The sequence below is a fragment of the Sceloporus undulatus genome, chromosome 2 (assembly GCF_019175285.1).
Source record: "Sceloporus undulatus isolate JIND9_A2432 ecotype Alabama chromosome 2, SceUnd_v1.1, whole genome shotgun sequence".
In the NCBI taxonomy this organism is placed as follows: Eukaryota; Metazoa; Chordata; class Lepidosauria; order Squamata; family Phrynosomatidae; genus Sceloporus; species Sceloporus undulatus.
The window spans coordinates 258182227-258199272 of record NC_056523.1 but is presented as its reverse complement, the minus strand read 5'-3'; the positions used below and the strand labels follow the sequence as shown (position 1 = coordinate 258199272).

The 17046-nt window shown below is 41.9% G+C and overlaps 1 protein-coding gene across 2 annotated transcripts in view; it reads left to right on the top strand.

Moving 5' to 3' along the window:
* The first annotated feature begins 1911 nt into the window (after positions 1–1911).
* The window catches only part of CDC42SE2 (CDC42 small effector 2), a 98504-nt gene continuing 83369 nt past the window's right edge, over positions 1912–17046 (top strand). Inside the window, exon 1 of one of the 2 annotated variants that reach the window (XM_042455107.1) lies at positions 1912–2413. The gene's annotated coding sequence lies outside the window, so the exon portion shown is untranslated. Of the gene's footprint in view, positions 2414–3511; positions 3600–17046 lie in introns of those variants that run through there. The other variant, XM_042455109.1, reaches the window with a different exon arrangement.

Below are 17046 nucleotides of genomic sequence, written 5' to 3'. Positions count from 1 at the left end.
CCAAAAGCAACTAACAGGGCAACATGGGTTGCATGCAACTCCTTATTTCCAAGCTCTGTCTATGATGGTTGTCACATTCTCTCCAGTGCTTCTCAGGTCTGCATCTGAACTGCGGAAATAATCTGGTTTGACACCACTTTAACAGCCCTGGCTCTATTTTATGGAATTCTGGAAATGGTAGTTGATTGTGGCACCAGAGTAAATAATCTAGTTTGACACCACATTAACTACCTTGGCTTAGTGCTATGGAATCCTGGGAACTGTAGTTGTGGCACCAGAGGAAATAATTTGGCCTGACACCATTTTAACCCTAGCTCAATACTATGGGATTCTGAGAATTGTAGTTGGTTGTGGCAGCAGAGCAAATGATCCAGTCTGATACCATGTTTAACTACCCTGACTCCAAACTTGTGGCCTGGTGGCCCAACCAACTACCATTCCCAGAATTCCACACCACCGAGCCAGGGAAGTTCCAGTAGTGTCAAACCGTAGTTTTTTTGTGGGTTTTTCAGGATATGGCTGTGTTCTGGATGGGTTTATTCCTGACATTTTGCCAGCATCTATGGTTGGCATCTTCAGAGAATGCTGGCATGGAGGTTAGTGGGGTATATATACTGTGTGTCCCTTTGCTGAGTGGAAGTGATTTATTGCTTTGGTCAGGCCCCACCTGGAATATTGCGTCCAGTTCTGGGTCCCACAATTCAAAAAGGATGTTGGGAAACTGGAGCGTGTCCAAAGGAGGGCAACTAAAATGGTGAAGGGTCTGGAAACCATGCCCTATGAGGAATGACTGAGGGAGCTGGGGATGTTTAGCTTGGAGAAGAGAAGGTTAAGAGGTGGTATGATAGCCCTGTTCAAACATTTGAAGGGATGTCATGTTGAGGAGGGAGCAAGCTTGTTTTCTGCTGCTCCAGAGACTAGGACCCAGAGCAGTGGATGCAAGCTGCAGGAAAAGAGATTCCACCTCAACATTAGGAGGAATTTCCTGACAGTCAGGGCTCTTCAACAGTGTAATAAACTCCCTCGAGGGTAGTGGAGTCTCCTTTCCTGGAGGTCTTTAAGCAGAAGCTGGATGGCCATCTGTTGGGGATAGTTTGATTGAGAGTTCCTGCATGGCAGAATGGGGTTGGACTGCGTGGCCCCTGTGCTCTCTTCCAACTTGCCACATGTCCAGAAGGAGGAGGAGCCTGCCTGCAAAAGATATCCTCCCCAACGTACTGCCTTTACTAAGGACTGAAACAACATGTAGGCCTCTAACATCTCCAATTTTTATTTTTATTTCCTCCTGTTCGCTTTGTAACATCTTGCCTGAGGAAGAAGAAGCCTGTGGAGCTTGGAAAGCTTGCAACAAATATAGTGTGCCTTTTGGTTGGCCATAAAGGCATCAGCGGTGGGCTTTTGTTCGTGTTTGTTCAACCCGAGGGAGAGAATGGGGTCCACTGTGGAAGAGCCCTTACTGTCAGGAGGTCCCTCCTAAGGTTGAGGTGGACTCTCTCTCTGTTCCTGGAGCTGGCATCCATTGCAAGCTAGCTCTGAGGGTTTTCTGGCTTGTCCTGTAGTTGAATGGCAAGGCCTCAGGGGGTCCAAACTGGCGTATTTCTGGAGGAGGCGTGTAGTGGGGGTGATTCTGGGGATGTCATGAAGGGTCTTCTCCTGCCAAGAGCCCACTCCCACCACCAAACAAACCCAACCTCACCAAACTACATCTCCCAGAGTGCTGTGAGGGGAGCCAAGCCCTTCAACCTGCCTTGGAGCGGAGGGGCAGATCCCTGAGGGCTTTCCTTGGGGTCAGTCGGTATCTATTGGCTGGAAGCCCCTTCCCCTCCTTTCCTGGGGCTCTACCACCCAGCTACCCAGACTGGGGTCCTCCACACAGAGGCAGCTCTGGGGCGGTGCTTCCCCATTTCTCCTCCTCCTCCTCCTCTCGCCCCTTTCCCACCCCTAAAAGCCCCCTTCTTCGGTGTGTGCCATGGCGCTTCGGAGGCGGTGCTGCCTGTTCAGCTGAACCCGGGGCCGGAGCGAAGGAGGAGCCGGGAGAGAAGGAGGGAGCCTCTGCTGCTGCAGCCGCATCCTTCAGCCACCCAGCCGGCCTCGTCTCTGCAGGGAACTGGCCGGCTCCTCCTGCGTCCGGGCGAGGCTCCTGCTCCTGCAGCCGCCCAAGGATTGCTTTCTCCCTGCCTGCCTTCCTTGCTTGCTTGGTGCCCAGCCCCTTTGTCCTTGTCGCCCCAGAGGCGCCGGCAGGGAAGGGCCCTTCTCCTTCGGAGGGTGAAGCCAGCCAGCCTCTCCAAAGGCAGCCCCAGACAAAGGAGCCCCAGAGGGAGAGAAGGAGAGAGAGAGGCTCCAGCCGAGGAGGAGGAGGAGCAGGAGGGAGTGTGGGGCGCCTTCCCCCGGAGCCCCGCTCCCCTTCGGCCAGGTAAGCGCCCTCCCCGTCCTCCAGCCCAGCCGAGGCACTGGCCAAACGCCCTCCATTTTGAGCAGGGATGATGCCTTCGCTCTCTAGTCTTGACACAGATTTTGATCCTCCTGCCGCAAGGAATGAATGGAGAGGATGCATGGCTGCAAATGGATGTATTTCCACCCAAAAAGGGGCAGGAGGGGGTCACGAAAAACGAACCAACAGGGAGGAGGCGACTGGAGGGCTTGGAAAGAGAGGTTTTTCCAAAGAGGCAGCTGCTCTTTCGTCGTCTCCTCCCTATTTGTTTGTTTATTAGCGAGCCCCCTCCCCTGCCTTGTCCTCCTTGGGGCCAGAGGACCAAGGCTGCCCCCTCCTCGGCCAGGGCTGGTGTCCCGAGAGAGAGAGAGAGACCCACTTTGGGGGGGGGGGCTGGGCCTGGTCTCTGGGCGGAGGAGAAGGGGACCCCGGCGGGCTCTTTGGGAAGCATGCTCCCCGGCATTGGAGGCGAAGGAGGCCTTCTTTCTCTCTGGAAAGGAGAAAGTCGGGGGCTTGGTGCTGTGTCTGGGGTGTGTTTTGTGGAGTAAGTCTGCTCCAGGGTTTCTAGTCGGCTTCTTTGCCCTTCCTTCTTCCCTGGGAAAGGAGGGTTTGCTGGGTGGGAAGCAGCCCGGCGAGAGGCGCAGAAAGCCCGTTCAGCTGCAAACCGGGGGAAAGCCTTAGCCATTGGAAACGGTGTGTGTTGTGTTTGTGTTGTGTGTGGACATCAGTGTTGCAATGAGCAGCAAGGGAAGGTCTCTCATATAGAAACCGTGGGTGCATTGAATGGGGTGCTTCCTCTGCGGAGACAAGGCTGAAGAGAAGAAGGGGACATAATATTGTGTGTCTGTGTGTGTGTTTTATTTATTTATTATTCCCCGTCTAGGAAATCTGTCAGTAAGGATTTAGAGAGGCCTTCTTGGCTCGTTTCTTCATTTCTCTTGTGCTCAGTGTGTGCTTTGGTTTCTTCATGCCCTAAAGCAGCAGCAGCAGGAGGAGGAAGGACAAGGCAGCCTTTTGCCTTCATCTCTCTCTCTCTCTCCTCCTCTTCATTCTATTTCTAGTGGCTCAAGATGCCAGGTTTGCTTTCGTGCTTTATAGAATGGCTTTCCTTGGGTGATGCTCTTGGGAAGAATGGCTGCCAGGTGAAGAAGAGGTTGGAGGCTTTGAGGTGGGAGCGGTCTTGTTGGGCTTCTTTGGGAGTGGAAGAAGGCAGCTGTGAATAATTTCAAGGCTGCTGGATTTGGCTGGCAGAGAGAAGGGGCAGATAAGGGAGGGCAGGGGATGATGATGATGATGATGATGCCTGGAGCAGGTTGCTTCCTGGGCTCAAGGACAGATGGAGGCTCCATACTTTGGGCTTGTGTTGTGTGTGTATATGTTTTCCTTGAGAGAGAGGGTGTGGTAGTGGCTCTGTAATGCAGCACTGCTAGGAGTACATGCGCCTCTGTGCCACTGCATGTGGAGGGGAAATAGCCCTATCCTTCCTTCTGGGTCTGGCAGGGAGAAGGCAGAGAGAGCCCCTTCAGCTTAGTTCTTCCAGATTTCATTGCCAGCATAACAATATGCTTCTCAGATAGTAATTTTAAAAAAAAAAAAAAGGGGGGGGGAGGGAAATCACCTGCCAAATCTGCATTGAACCTGTGAAAATTAATTGATGAGTTAGAGTAGGATTATAGTACAATATTTCCTTGAATTCAAAGGCTATCATTAGTAAACGCAGTTTAGTCTTTCAATCTTCAGCCTTTTTGCCACAGTTAGTGCAGCCCTGTTTTACTTGGGTGTGAACTCCCCCTTAACTCACTGTAGCTTATTTCCAGGCAAGTCTTCTTAAGGTTGTAGCTTAAATTAGTTGGATTGAGAATACTCTTGTAATCCTGGGGTTTGCCCAAACGGTTGACTTCTCACAGGTGCAAAATGCCTCGCTTCTAGCTGCAAGGGGCCACTTCTTTGTAAACTACAAGATGATGATGATGCCTGGCTTGAAGTGAATATTATTATTAATAATAATAAAGTTTATTTTTTCCCTGTCCCTCTGCGCAATGCAACCTGGGCAGTTTACAGCATTATAATATATACATTTCATATCTCCCACACCCAACCCATTAAAATACAATTAAACAATTAGCAGTTTAAAAACATAACTTAAAATGATAAATAACAACACAAACAGTGGATTGCAGCAGAAATCAGGGTCAATAGGCTAGATATTCCTTTGGCGGCTGGGCATCTATTCAGGAAAGGCCTGCCAGAATAGATTCATCTTAACAGATTTATTTATTTATTATTAATTTAATATTTAAAATTAGATTCCTGCTTTTCCTTAAAAAGAAATGTTTAGATTTTAAATGCAGCTGTACAGGAGAACTGTCAGATAAAATATGTCTATGTACTTTGATATGAAACTAGAAGTAGTAATTGGGGCCCAAATTACACATTCAGTTTGAAACCGCTTTAACTGCCCTGGCTCAGTGCAAGTCAATCCTGGGGATTGTAGTTTATTGGTGCACCAGAGCTCTTTGACAGAGAAGGGTAAACATCTCACAAAACTACAGTTCCCAGGATTCCCTAGCATTGAGTCAGGGCAGTTCAAACAGTCTCAAACTGGATTATTTCTGCAGTGTGTTTTGGACCTAAGATGATGCTAACCTAGATGCTTATAAAGAAAAACTGTTCACATTTCAATTAAGCATTTTACTTGAGCAGTTTGTAGTACTTTGATTACATTTGAAGATTTACATGAATACAGGCAGCCTTCCATATCCATAGATTTTTTGTTTTGTTTTATCCACAGATTCAAGTATCCACATCTTGGAAATATTTTTTAAATATATAAATTCCAAAAAGCAAACCTTGATTTTGCCATTTTGTATAAGGGACAGCATTTTATTATGTCATTGTATTTAATGGGACTTGAGCATCCATGCATTTTGGAATCAGTGTGGGGAGGGATTCTGGAACCAAACTCCAGCATAAACCAAGGTCCCCTTTAAAGATGTATTACATATATATGTATATATATTTGAGAGTCAGCACAGGTTCTCCGCTTGAGCATAAAAACCCATTGGGTAACCTTGGGCAAGTTACGCTCTCTCAGTATCAGAGGATGACAGTGGTAAACCCCTTTGAAGAAATTTGCCTAGAAAGACCTATGTCAAAAATGACTTGGAGGCATGTAACAGCTGTGTATGTATGTGTATACACATGTGTATAAATATACATACATATATGTGTGAATATATATATAGTTCCATGCCAGTTTATAACCACACAGTATATTTGAACATTAATGTGGCAGCACCACAGGGTTTTTTGTTTGTGTGTTTGTCCAGTACATTAATTGGGAGACTGTTTTTTTCTTCCTATCAATTCCCAGCACTTTTATTGGAGATGGGGGAGGAACATATTGGTGTAAGTTTCAGGAAACACATATGTGTAGGTGTTAGTAAACACACATATAGAAAACTTCACAAGAATAAAATTTGAGAATTTAGCCGTATTATGTGATAACTTGTTAGATTACAACAAAGTTGTGTTGATTTTACAGTATAGGAGAATATTTGAAGATTTTCCCAGTGAGTTTTTCTAGATAGAAGAGTTGATAACGTTTGCTCTTGAGATGAGGTCAAGCAGATCTATCTAGGAGAAGGGGGCTGGGAAGCTAGGTATGCTTTAAATCCCCAAGGAGAGGCTCTAGGCAGGGCTTTTAGTATGTGGTAGACATTGATGTGTCTGGGCTAAGTATCCTAGAGGGACTAGATTCCATCTAATTTTGGAAGCTAAGCAGGGTTAGCCCTGGTTAATATTTGGATGGGAGACAACCAATGAATACCAGGTGCTGTAGGCTCTATTTCAGAGGAAGAAACTGACAAAACCACCTCTGAGCATTCCTTGCCTACGAAAACCCTGTGAAATTCATGAAGTTACCATAAGTTGACAGGCGACTTGAAGACACACAAAGTATTGATGTACGTGTGGAGAGCCAGCATGATGTTGTGGTTTGAGTGTTGGGCTAGGATTATGAGACATCAGCGTTCAAATCCCTGCTTAGGTGACATTAGGCAAACCACATCCTCTCAGCCTTAAAAGGAGGAAATAGCAAATTTCTTTTGAGTAAATCCTGCCAAGAAAATTTGCCTGTGATAGCCATAAGTGGGACTCAACTTGAAGACACATAACAACAAATAGATGTACTCATCTATTTCATCACATGGAGACCATGTCTTTTGATTGTCATATTGGTGAGTCATTTCCCACTGTGCCCTCATTTAACCTTTCTACCCCATGCATTGTATGAAACTGCTGACTGCTGCATCTGTTACTGGCATGGATGAAGTACCAAACGCTGGGCCTCACAAATTAAGGTACTGCACTGTTCCTGTTCCCTTCAGCAGCTCAGCTGGTAAAATGAAGACTGTTAATGGCCAACCCTTATTTCTGATCTGATTTCATTTCAGTGTTTTATCCTTCAGTTTTGACGCCTGAGCCATCTCACTTCTATCCAGAACTCAGCTACCAGAACTTACCCATTTTTAAAAACTTCATGTTCCATATGAAACCCAGGCTGTCCTTAGACTCCCAGCACATCCTGGATCCTTGCCCTGAATCTCTTCTGTGGTCTTGCTCTCTCATAACTTCACCTATGGGTTTCACTCTTCCAGCACAACCCCTTTTTAAACTGTCTAAAGATATGATACTGCATTAACCAGTTCTGCAGACCCTTGATCCTTAGGCCTTAAACTTTCCCCAGGAACATCCATGTTGTCTCCTGTCAGATTTCCCTCACATTTTCTTTGCCTATAACATTATCCAAATTATTTTAACTTTTGCATAGTCGGTGCTTCTTATCCACAAGTGGATTCCAGACACACACTCCTGCAGATTAGGAAATACTCCCGTTGTCTCCAGTTGGCAGCACAACAAGCGTGCAGCCATTAATGTGGCTGTGTGCACATGCTGCCATTGAAAAAATAGGACTTGCTGTCTGTAGATGCCCAGATCCATGGATAGCAAGCCTGCAGATGGCAAGACTCCACTGTATTTCCTAATGCTGTGGAATTTTATTTTTACTTTTAACTTTATAAATCACCTTGAATCACAGAGCTTGGGAAAAAGCAGGCTATAAATACAGAACAACAAATTCCTAAAAAAAAACCACCACCCAAAACATATTTAATGTGAAGCCTTGGCACATTATGTGTGCCTCTCCATGTGGGTTGGGCTGCAACGTCCATCACCCCTCATAACTGGCTGTGCTGATTAGCTCTGATGGAAGTTGCAATGCCAACATATCTGGAGGGTAATGCATTCACCAACCCTGCCCTAGTGAAATTAGGCCTATGTTTAACTGAACCAAAAGCATATTATTTCTTTGTTTACTCTCCCTCCCTCAGTTGCTTCCCCAAAACATTTTGCTTTATTATAAGCTTTCTTCTTTTACTTTGCAAGCTGCCATGTAAGTTGAGAGCAGCAGCAGCTGCTGCTGCTGCTGCTGCTGCTGATAGGATGGGATCATACATGTTATTCTTGAATCATTTGGCCATTTGATTCCAATTTAATTTTTTGTTTCTTTCCTTTAAGTTTTTTTTTTAAAAAAGTATAACTGTACATAATCCGTATCTTCCTAGCATTATTCTCCATCTAACATATCTATCCCTTCATACACACACATTCTCATTCCCTCTCTCTCTTTCTCTCCCCCGGCCACACTTAGAAGGCTGTAGAGACAGGGTAAACAGGTACTGTACACAGAAGACAAGAAGAGGTGTGGGGTAAGGGCAAGGAAGGTGATATTGGTATCATTACTTTAAAAATCCCTCACAGATTTAGGTTAACCATCCCATCCATCTTATGGAACCTTATAGGTTGATCATCAATAAATGGTCAATATTTTATAACTAATTATAATTTGTTCTTTAATGTTTTATTATGTAAAAAAAGATATATTTTTGTTAGATTAACCTTTATTTTTACCATTATTTAGTGGAGTGCAAGTGCCTCTGATAATGTCAACATTTTGATAACCTTATTTTACAGCTTTTGCTTTCAATCTCTATTTTTCTTTTTAGTCTCTACCCAAAATGGTATGTCACAGATAAGCACTAAATCACAGAAAGGACATAAAATGCTTTCACTGCAATTCTTATAAATTTTCTTAGCCAGGTTGGTAGTATTGTTCCTTAAACAGCTTTAAAAATCTGTAAATGTTCCCAGGACTGGTTTCTCTGGTATACTGCCTGCGACCTGTCTTTATGGCTGAGGTTGCACCTACACTGTACAAATAATGCAGTTTTACACCACTTCAGCTGCCATTACTCCATCCTATAGAATACTGCAATTTTTACTTTTGTGAGGCACCAGCACTCTTTGGCAGAGAAGGTTAGAGACTTTGTGAAACTACAAATCCCAGGATTCCACAGGATGGTGCTACAACACTTAAGAGACTAAGTGTGCTGTAGTGGTTTGGGTGTTGGACTATGACTCTGGAGAGCAGGATTCAGTTCCTGGTCAGCCACAAAACCCACTGGGTGATTTAGGGCAAGTCACATGCTCTCGGCATCAGGGGATGGCAATGGCAAACCTCCTCTGATCAAATCTTGCCAAGAAAACCTCATGATAAGGAAATATTAAGGTTCGCCTCAATGCCACCATAAGTTAGTAAGTTCCACTGTATTCAGTGAAGATAATTTCCTGGGAGATGCTGTGTGTCAGATTGTAACTGTACAGTTCTTTGGTAATTACTCATTGCCAGTTTCCCACTGATTAACTTTTTGACTTCCACAAATTACCCATAGTAGTTCTGTCTTGTTTTAATTGTTTTGAGCTCCCAAGATTAGTTGTCTCAGGCAAAGAAACACTGGCTATCTCTATAGTCACAGTAACTATTTCCCCCACCCTGTTCTCTTCTCTGGAATACAGCAATTGTTTCTATAATTTTTTGATTCATTCAAAGGAGTAAAATACAGCCCATTCCCATTATAATATATAGAACGAGAGATCTGGGGCAAACAGGCAATAATTTAATCTGGAAAAAATACAGAAGCAAGTAGTTATTGTGGGAACAAAATTGCTGTGCTCTGGAAACAATAGGAAGTGTGAACACTACTTTTGAAATCTTGGTGCACTTCTAAGGAATAGCTTTGTCAGCTTTGCAAGGTTTTAGTTACAACCAATGTTGGCAGTCTCAAATGTGTCTGTGTGTGTGTGTGTGGGGGGAAGGATTACAATCCAGTCATATATCAAGAAAATCCAAATGCTCAGAAATAAGATAGTACATGCCATTTTACACAGTTACTTTGTGTGATCCATTTTCAATGTAATATATAATGCTGAATTCATATTATTATTGCAAATATTTGTGTGAACAAATGATATATACTGGCTTGAGAAGTCTAATTTTGTAATTATTAATGCTTCCTTTTTAGTTTCTGAAACTGTCGCAAGAAGTATCAGCAGTTCTTAGCCCTATAAACATAGGGTATGAGCAGGACAATATTTAAGTAGTGGCAAATTCAGTTGAGCCTTACTCTGACAGGTAAGGCAGGGAGCCAGTGTTGGTTAGTGGTTATATTAATATGATGACACTTGGAAGATTTAGGGGCTGTACAGGCCACCCCTTTTAGTGCCAAATTGGAACCGCAGCAACCACATGCTGCAGCCCTGATTTCACCTTTCTGTGGCACAAAAAGGAGCCACAAAAATTGGCTCCTTTCTGCACTGTGGAAAGGGCAACGTAGCCACCAGCACCCTTTTAGCACTGTGTCACCTAGATGCAGCACCAGAGGAGTGCTGTGATGCTGTGCACCATGTGGTGCAGCGTACAACTTCACACTGGCCAGGGGGTAGATTTGGGGAGTGTGTCATATGGACGCCATGCCCCAACTTCACCTCCAGGCCGGCCTTAATGACCAGTTTGTACAGCCCCTATGTTCCTCATATACAGAGAACCATAAAACTCACTGGGTCACTTTGGGCAAGTCAATCTTTCAGCCTTGCCTACCTCACTGGGTTCTTGTGAGGATAAAATTGACAAGAGCCATGCACACTGTCTGGCGTTCATAGGAGGAAAGATATTATATAGAAAACTTCAGCCTAAAAGAGAAAGAGAACCAGTTTTTTTTTTTTTAGTGGAGCCATGTTTTTAAAAAATGGGGCAAACAAGCAGATCAAGAAACTTTGCTTTGTTTCTGTCGTGGTTTGTGAGTAATTTCATAACAGTGCCCCACAGCAAGAGAAAGCACTCTGTCCAGTAGCATTTCAGTAATTCTGACCCCCACGTTGCTTGTTGCTTGTCAGAAGTCTTCTGTAGCCTGCTTCACTGGAACTGTCATTATGTGAGTAAAGGCTGCTGTGTCTTGTCATGACAGGAAGACAGCAGGGGCTTTTTCAACATCTTGTCTTGGTATTTTTTTTTTTTTGTGTGTGAAAAAGTCAATTCACCTTAGCAGAGCAGGAAAAGGCAGGCTAAGTAATAGATGAAAAAACAGCAACAGTGTTTTAAAAATGAACTTTTTTGCATCATTTTTACCTTGTATCTCTTGCTGCCATAAAGTTTTTTTTAAATGAATGATTTAATGGGGAAGAACAATATTATGTGGCAATTACAGTGAATACAACTATGTAGCATTTTTCAGAAGTAAAGGCCCTATTTGGTCCTGTAAGCATGTAATGGAAAATAGATTCTGGAGATAAATCAATTAACCTCTGCCTTCTAAATATACAACTAATTTTGATAGAGGTTATCATTGTTGCTGATACCAGCTGCCTTTGTTTTAAAGATGTGTTTTCTACACCTACTCCTTAATTCTTGCCCGCTTTGGTTTGTTAAAATTCAAAGCCAAGGATGACTTAATCATTTGGAAACTGGATCAGTAATGTGGCATCTTCACTACTCTATTAAGCTTATTTTTGTGTGTGTTAGAATTTTAATTGAGATTTGCAGCGACACTAAGTAGCTATGATATTGTTTTTTAGAATTAGTAAAGCATCAGGATTAGAAATGAACCCAGAGTTTGATTCACTCCTAATTTGTGATCACTTACCATGCCAGGAGTCAAGCAAAGTAGTGCCCACCTCACTTTTTTTATTTTGTCCTACTGTACATCAATAGATTTCCAGAATTAATGCATACATTAAAACAGTTAACAAAACTCAAAGGAATTTGATACAGAGGGGTCTATACACGGTGTCTTGGCTATTCAGATTTAAACCTACATGTCTGGCCAGTTTGTGAAGTGGTGCAGAATGGTAGAATGTCCTGTGGTTTTGACCATGGAAACCCACAGGGTGACTTTGGGCAAGTCAGCTTCTCTCAGCCTCAGAAAAAGGCCATGGAAAACCCCCTCTGAGTGTTCTTGGTGGCTGCTCACACCCCCTGGAACTCCTTTCCATGAGAGGCTAGGCTGACCCCCTCCTTGCTGGCCTTTCACCAGCTGGGGAAAACATTTTTATGCAGGCAGGCTTTTTAAAATCATACAAGGGTGGCTTTATTTGGGGGAGTTGTTTTAGATTATGTTCTCAAACTTTTGTATGTTTTAAAGTTTAACTTTGTAGTGTTTTAATTAGGTTATTTTAATGGTCTTTTAAAAATCTGTTTTTATGTGTTTGTATATTGTGAGCCACCTTGGGTCCCTTTTGGGGAGAAACATGGCATAGAAAGAAAAGAAAATGCCATGATAGGTTTATTTTAGGGTTGCCATAAGTCAGACACTGCATGAAGACACACAACAACAGCCTTTTCCTGAATTTCTGCACTGAACATTGTTAACTGGATTTAGAGGACTGGTTCAGGGTTTTGAGTATTTTGTATAGTCTTGTTATATCCTAAGATGTTAAATGGATACTTTGCAAGTATGGTGGGTAGAAAACGTGCTGTCATACTCAAATTTGCTACCAGGAAGTGATTATTGTTAACTGTAAATTTAATTTATTATTTTGTGGTTCTGTACTCCATCCCTAGGCAGGCCTTTGTGGGAACTGTTAGATGTTTGAACTGGCTTTGGAATCATGATAATGAAAAAAAAAAAACAGTCAGAAAAGGCAATTGATACCAGAGGGATTAGAATGGAAATTAATTGATTAATTTGAAGATTTTGATCATGTTGGTTATGATTTAAATAAGATTATGGGTGGTTTACTTCATCAAATAATTTTACATAATGTACAGTGTCTGTGTTATATTTAGTACTGTAATGACAAAATTATGTGTGATAATACTGTTATCTTTAGTGTATTTAGTTGGTTAACATGATTTATCTCAGTTTACCTCTATGTACATTTCAAGAAGGATTCTGGCTACTAGACATTACAGCTATATATTGTTTAAAAGAAGCAGTGCTATGAACACTTCTTAAAAAGCCCTCCCTGGATTCCCTGTACTTAAACAACTATAGACCAATATCAAATCTCCCTTTGCTAGGCAAGGTGATTGAGAGGGCAGTTGACTTCCAACTCCAGGTAGTTTTGGATGATGCAAATTATCTAGACCCATTTCAAACTGGCTCCAGAGCAGGAGAGGGAGTTGAGATTGGTATGGTCCCCTTAGTGGATGATCTTAGTCTGAGCTTTGTCAGGAGGAATGTGTCTCTGCTGGTGCTTTTGGACCTCTCACCAGCATTCAGTACTATCAACCATGGTATTCTTCTGGAACACCTGGGAGAGTTGGGAATCTGAGGCACTGTACATCAGTGGTTCCGGTCATATCTTTCAGGCAGGTGGTGCTTAGGGATAGCTCTTATATGGTGCACTACAAGGTGCCATTCCACCCCCAATGCTGTTCAACATCTACATGAAACTGCTGGGAGAGACCATCGGGAGGCAGAGTGCTATCAGTATGATGGTAACACTCAAATATATTTCTCTATACCTTCAGATACAGCTTCAGCAAAGGATAGTGTGTCTCCTCTGAATTGATGCCTGGAGGAAGTAATAGGCTGGATGCAGAAAAAACAAATTGAAGCTGAATCCAGACAAGAAAGAGGTGCTTACTGTCAAAGGTTCTAACCTGGGTTTGGAAGTGTGTCAACCAGTCTTGGATAGGTTTACACTTCCCCTGAAAGACTGTATTTGCAGGTTGGGTATCTTTCTGGATCCTTTGATCCAAATGACAGCTCAGACAGATGTGGTGGCTAGGAGTGCTTACTATCAGCTTTGACTGTTGTGCTAGCTGCACCCCTACCGAGAACTGGAGGACCTCAAGATAGTAGTGCATGCACTGGTAACCTCAAGGCTGAACCTCTGCAATGTGCTGTAGATTGGGCTACTTCTGTATTAAATACAGAAACTTAGCAATAGCAAGTATAAGAATAAAACATTGTACAGTTAAAAATGACAGTTAAAAAGAACAATCCCATATCCCACCCCCACCCCCACCTTCAATTAATTTAAATCATGACAGCCAGATTGGGGACATCCAGGAGTGATTACATTATACCAATTTTAAAATCAATCCACTGGCTTCCAGGTAGTTTCTGGGCAAGGTACAAAGAGCTGCTTATTACTTTTAAAGCTCTACATGCTTTGGGTCTAGGTTACCTACAGGATTGTCTCCTTCCATATAATCTCCCCCTTACACTTAGGTCCTCTGGCAGACATTTACTCCAGTCAGCCAGGACTAGATTGGCAACAGTCAGCCAAAGGACCTTTTCTTCAGTCACCCCTAGACTGTTGAATGACCTGTCTGAAGAGATGTGACAGTCGAATACGCTATCTGATTAGACCAGTCTCTTCTTGCAGGCTTATCCAGATGATTTTTAAATTGTGAATTTTAAATGATGAATTTTAGATGTGGATTGTTGTAATATGTGTAATATGTTTTAATATTTGTCCTTTTAAACGGATGCATGTTTTAACAGATGTGTTTTAACTGATTTTTTAAATTTATTTTTTGTTAATTGTTGTCCCCTTCCTCGATCTGTGGGGAGTGGCGGGGAAATAATAATAATAATAATAATAATAATAATAATAATAATAGTCTCCAGTATCCAGTACACTCTTCTTCTCCATACTAGTTGCTAAGGAGGATGAGCGTATGGGCTTCCCATACGTATCTGGTTGGCCACTAGTTGGACAAGAATCCTGGAGCTGATAGGCCTTCCCTTTGATCCACCACAGCATTTATATAAATCCCAATCTCTGTTTTATTCATGCCTGTAATGAAATAAGTTGTTTGCCTGCAAATCATCAGTCCACAAATGAACTAGATAGCCTCTAAAATGCCTTGGTTGGTTTGTTGACAGGAAGATAGATAGCTGGCTATATAAATATTAAAAATTATTGTTGTCTTGTTGCTGCAGATGAATGTGGCTTATTTGGGAGGCTCTAACTTCTTTAGACTTCAAGATAATCAATTGTTCTTGTCCTAAATGTTATCTGCATCTTCATAGTAGATTACTTGTAGTAGTACTTTAAGACACAAGTAGGGATAAAATATTTAATTCTCTGCAACTATTTTAGGACAGAACAATGAGCTGTTTGTTTCCTCTCTGTATAGAACAGACAGCAAGCTGTTTGTTTGCTGAATAACTCGAGGTCACACGTGGCTGCTAAACATACTAAAGCACTATAAGTTTGTGATCTTTTAAAAATAAAATGTTTGTTTGAGGAGATGTTTCTCTCCCTTCCTTTTGCCTTCACCCAACTTTTGTTTTTGTAGTAAAATCCTTCAAAAGGCCACAGGAGATGTGTGTAGTGTGTGTGTGTGTGTGGGGGGGGGGTTCATCATATCTACATCATTATTGCATCCATCTGAATACAAGTGTATGCCATGTTCAGTATGCATGCATGTATATGGGTATATGTAGTCATTTTTCCTAAATGAAATACAATACAGTTTATCAAATTGTTTTTTACTGCCTTAGAAACTCCTTTTGTTAGGCAAAACTGATGGTGTATATGTGTGGTGATCTTTTAAAAATGGAGAACAATACACTTTTTGTAATTGTTTAGTCAAATGAACAAAATTGGTCATAAGAACATTAAATTGTTAAATCTTGTTACATATCATTGTACTCTTTCTTTTCTTTTTTTAATTAAATGAATGGGAGTGAATTTCTTTTTGCTCCAGCTTTGCTCATCTGGCACTATTGTACATCTTGTTTTGGTTCTATAAAGGATGCAGTTGATCAGTCTCCAAAATAAGGTACATTGAGGGAAATCATTTGAGTAGAAATTTTATAAACTAGGCTGAAGTCCTTAACATGGACAGAGGTTTGGAGAGAAAATATTAATACGATGCTGGTCTTCTTTTTTTTCCATTAAAGAAAACCCTAACCCTTCCAGTACCAATATATGGCTGCTAAAACTCAAACAATGGCTCAGAGGAAGAAAAATGAAGCAAATCACTCAGTTCCATATACATTTTCCCATCCCCCCCGAACAGATGTGCTAAAGAACACAACTAGATTACAATAATCACATTTTGAGACTGTTTCATATGCCATAGGTTTTTAAAAATCTATAGTGTTCAATTTGTATTGTTCAAGATAAGAGTCCAGTGTTCTACTCCCTGAATGGAACTTGGCAGTGTTGTTCATTAAGCACATTTGTTAGGTAGATGTAGTTTCCGTTTTTGTTTTTCTGCCATAGTAGTTGATGCCAGATCTTTGCTATAACTGCTATTTTATATGACCATGTGATGGTAAGGAGCATGACAAACACAGTGGTTAGAATTTTTCACCTGTTTCCTTACTTTATGGAGGATAGTGGCATTTAGAAAGAACTGCACATTGCTCATTTCTCTAGTAATGATCTTCCCCTGTATTCATCTCGTATTTTCTTTTGTGCACCATTCCCTCTCTGATATTCATACTGTTGTTCTATACTACTGTAGAGGAAGGGGAGAAGATCTACATTGTATTTTTGTCTATTACATGGTTTTCAGATTATCTTGTTTGCCACTCTGGATATTTAGCAGGAGAGCAGGATAAACAGTGAAAGCAGTTGAGAGGATTGTGGGAACTGAAGTCCAAAACCATCAAGTGAGCCAAGTATTCTGCATCCCTACCCTATGTATTAGGGATAAGCTGCTGCAGCATGGGGGCTACTATACTGTAGTTGTGTCGACTTCCCACAATTTAAAATTCTGCACACTTGACCAGGAATTAAGATAATGGGAAAAACAAGTTCAACATGAAATGCATTTGTTAATGTGGGTCTCTCAGAAAGAACAGATGAAAAATATAAATGCAATTTAATCCATGCAAAACATAGAACGGGCAGAATCAAAGTCAGGTGAAGAGCAAATAGATCATGAGAACTATTGTTAGAATGTTGACCTTCTCCAGTTTATCAAGAGTTTTCATCCTACAACAATTATTTTTTTTAGAAGAGATTACATGAATGATTTAATAGAAATGAAATACAGTTCACAGGATTGTGGTGGATGTAGGCTGGGTGTTCTTGTAGTGTTTGACTGCTGCATCTTGATTTTAAAAAATCTATTTTATTTTAGGCAACAAAACAGTAGCAAATTGGGGGAGAGACTTGTGTATATCTAGAACGATGGATTGCCTCCAGGCCTCTCTGGAGAAGATTTTTTGCAGTGGGGTGAGAATGAAATTATAATGTCTAAATCTTGATATGGCTTCCAAGGCGTTCATTATATGTTAGGTTGAACAGAT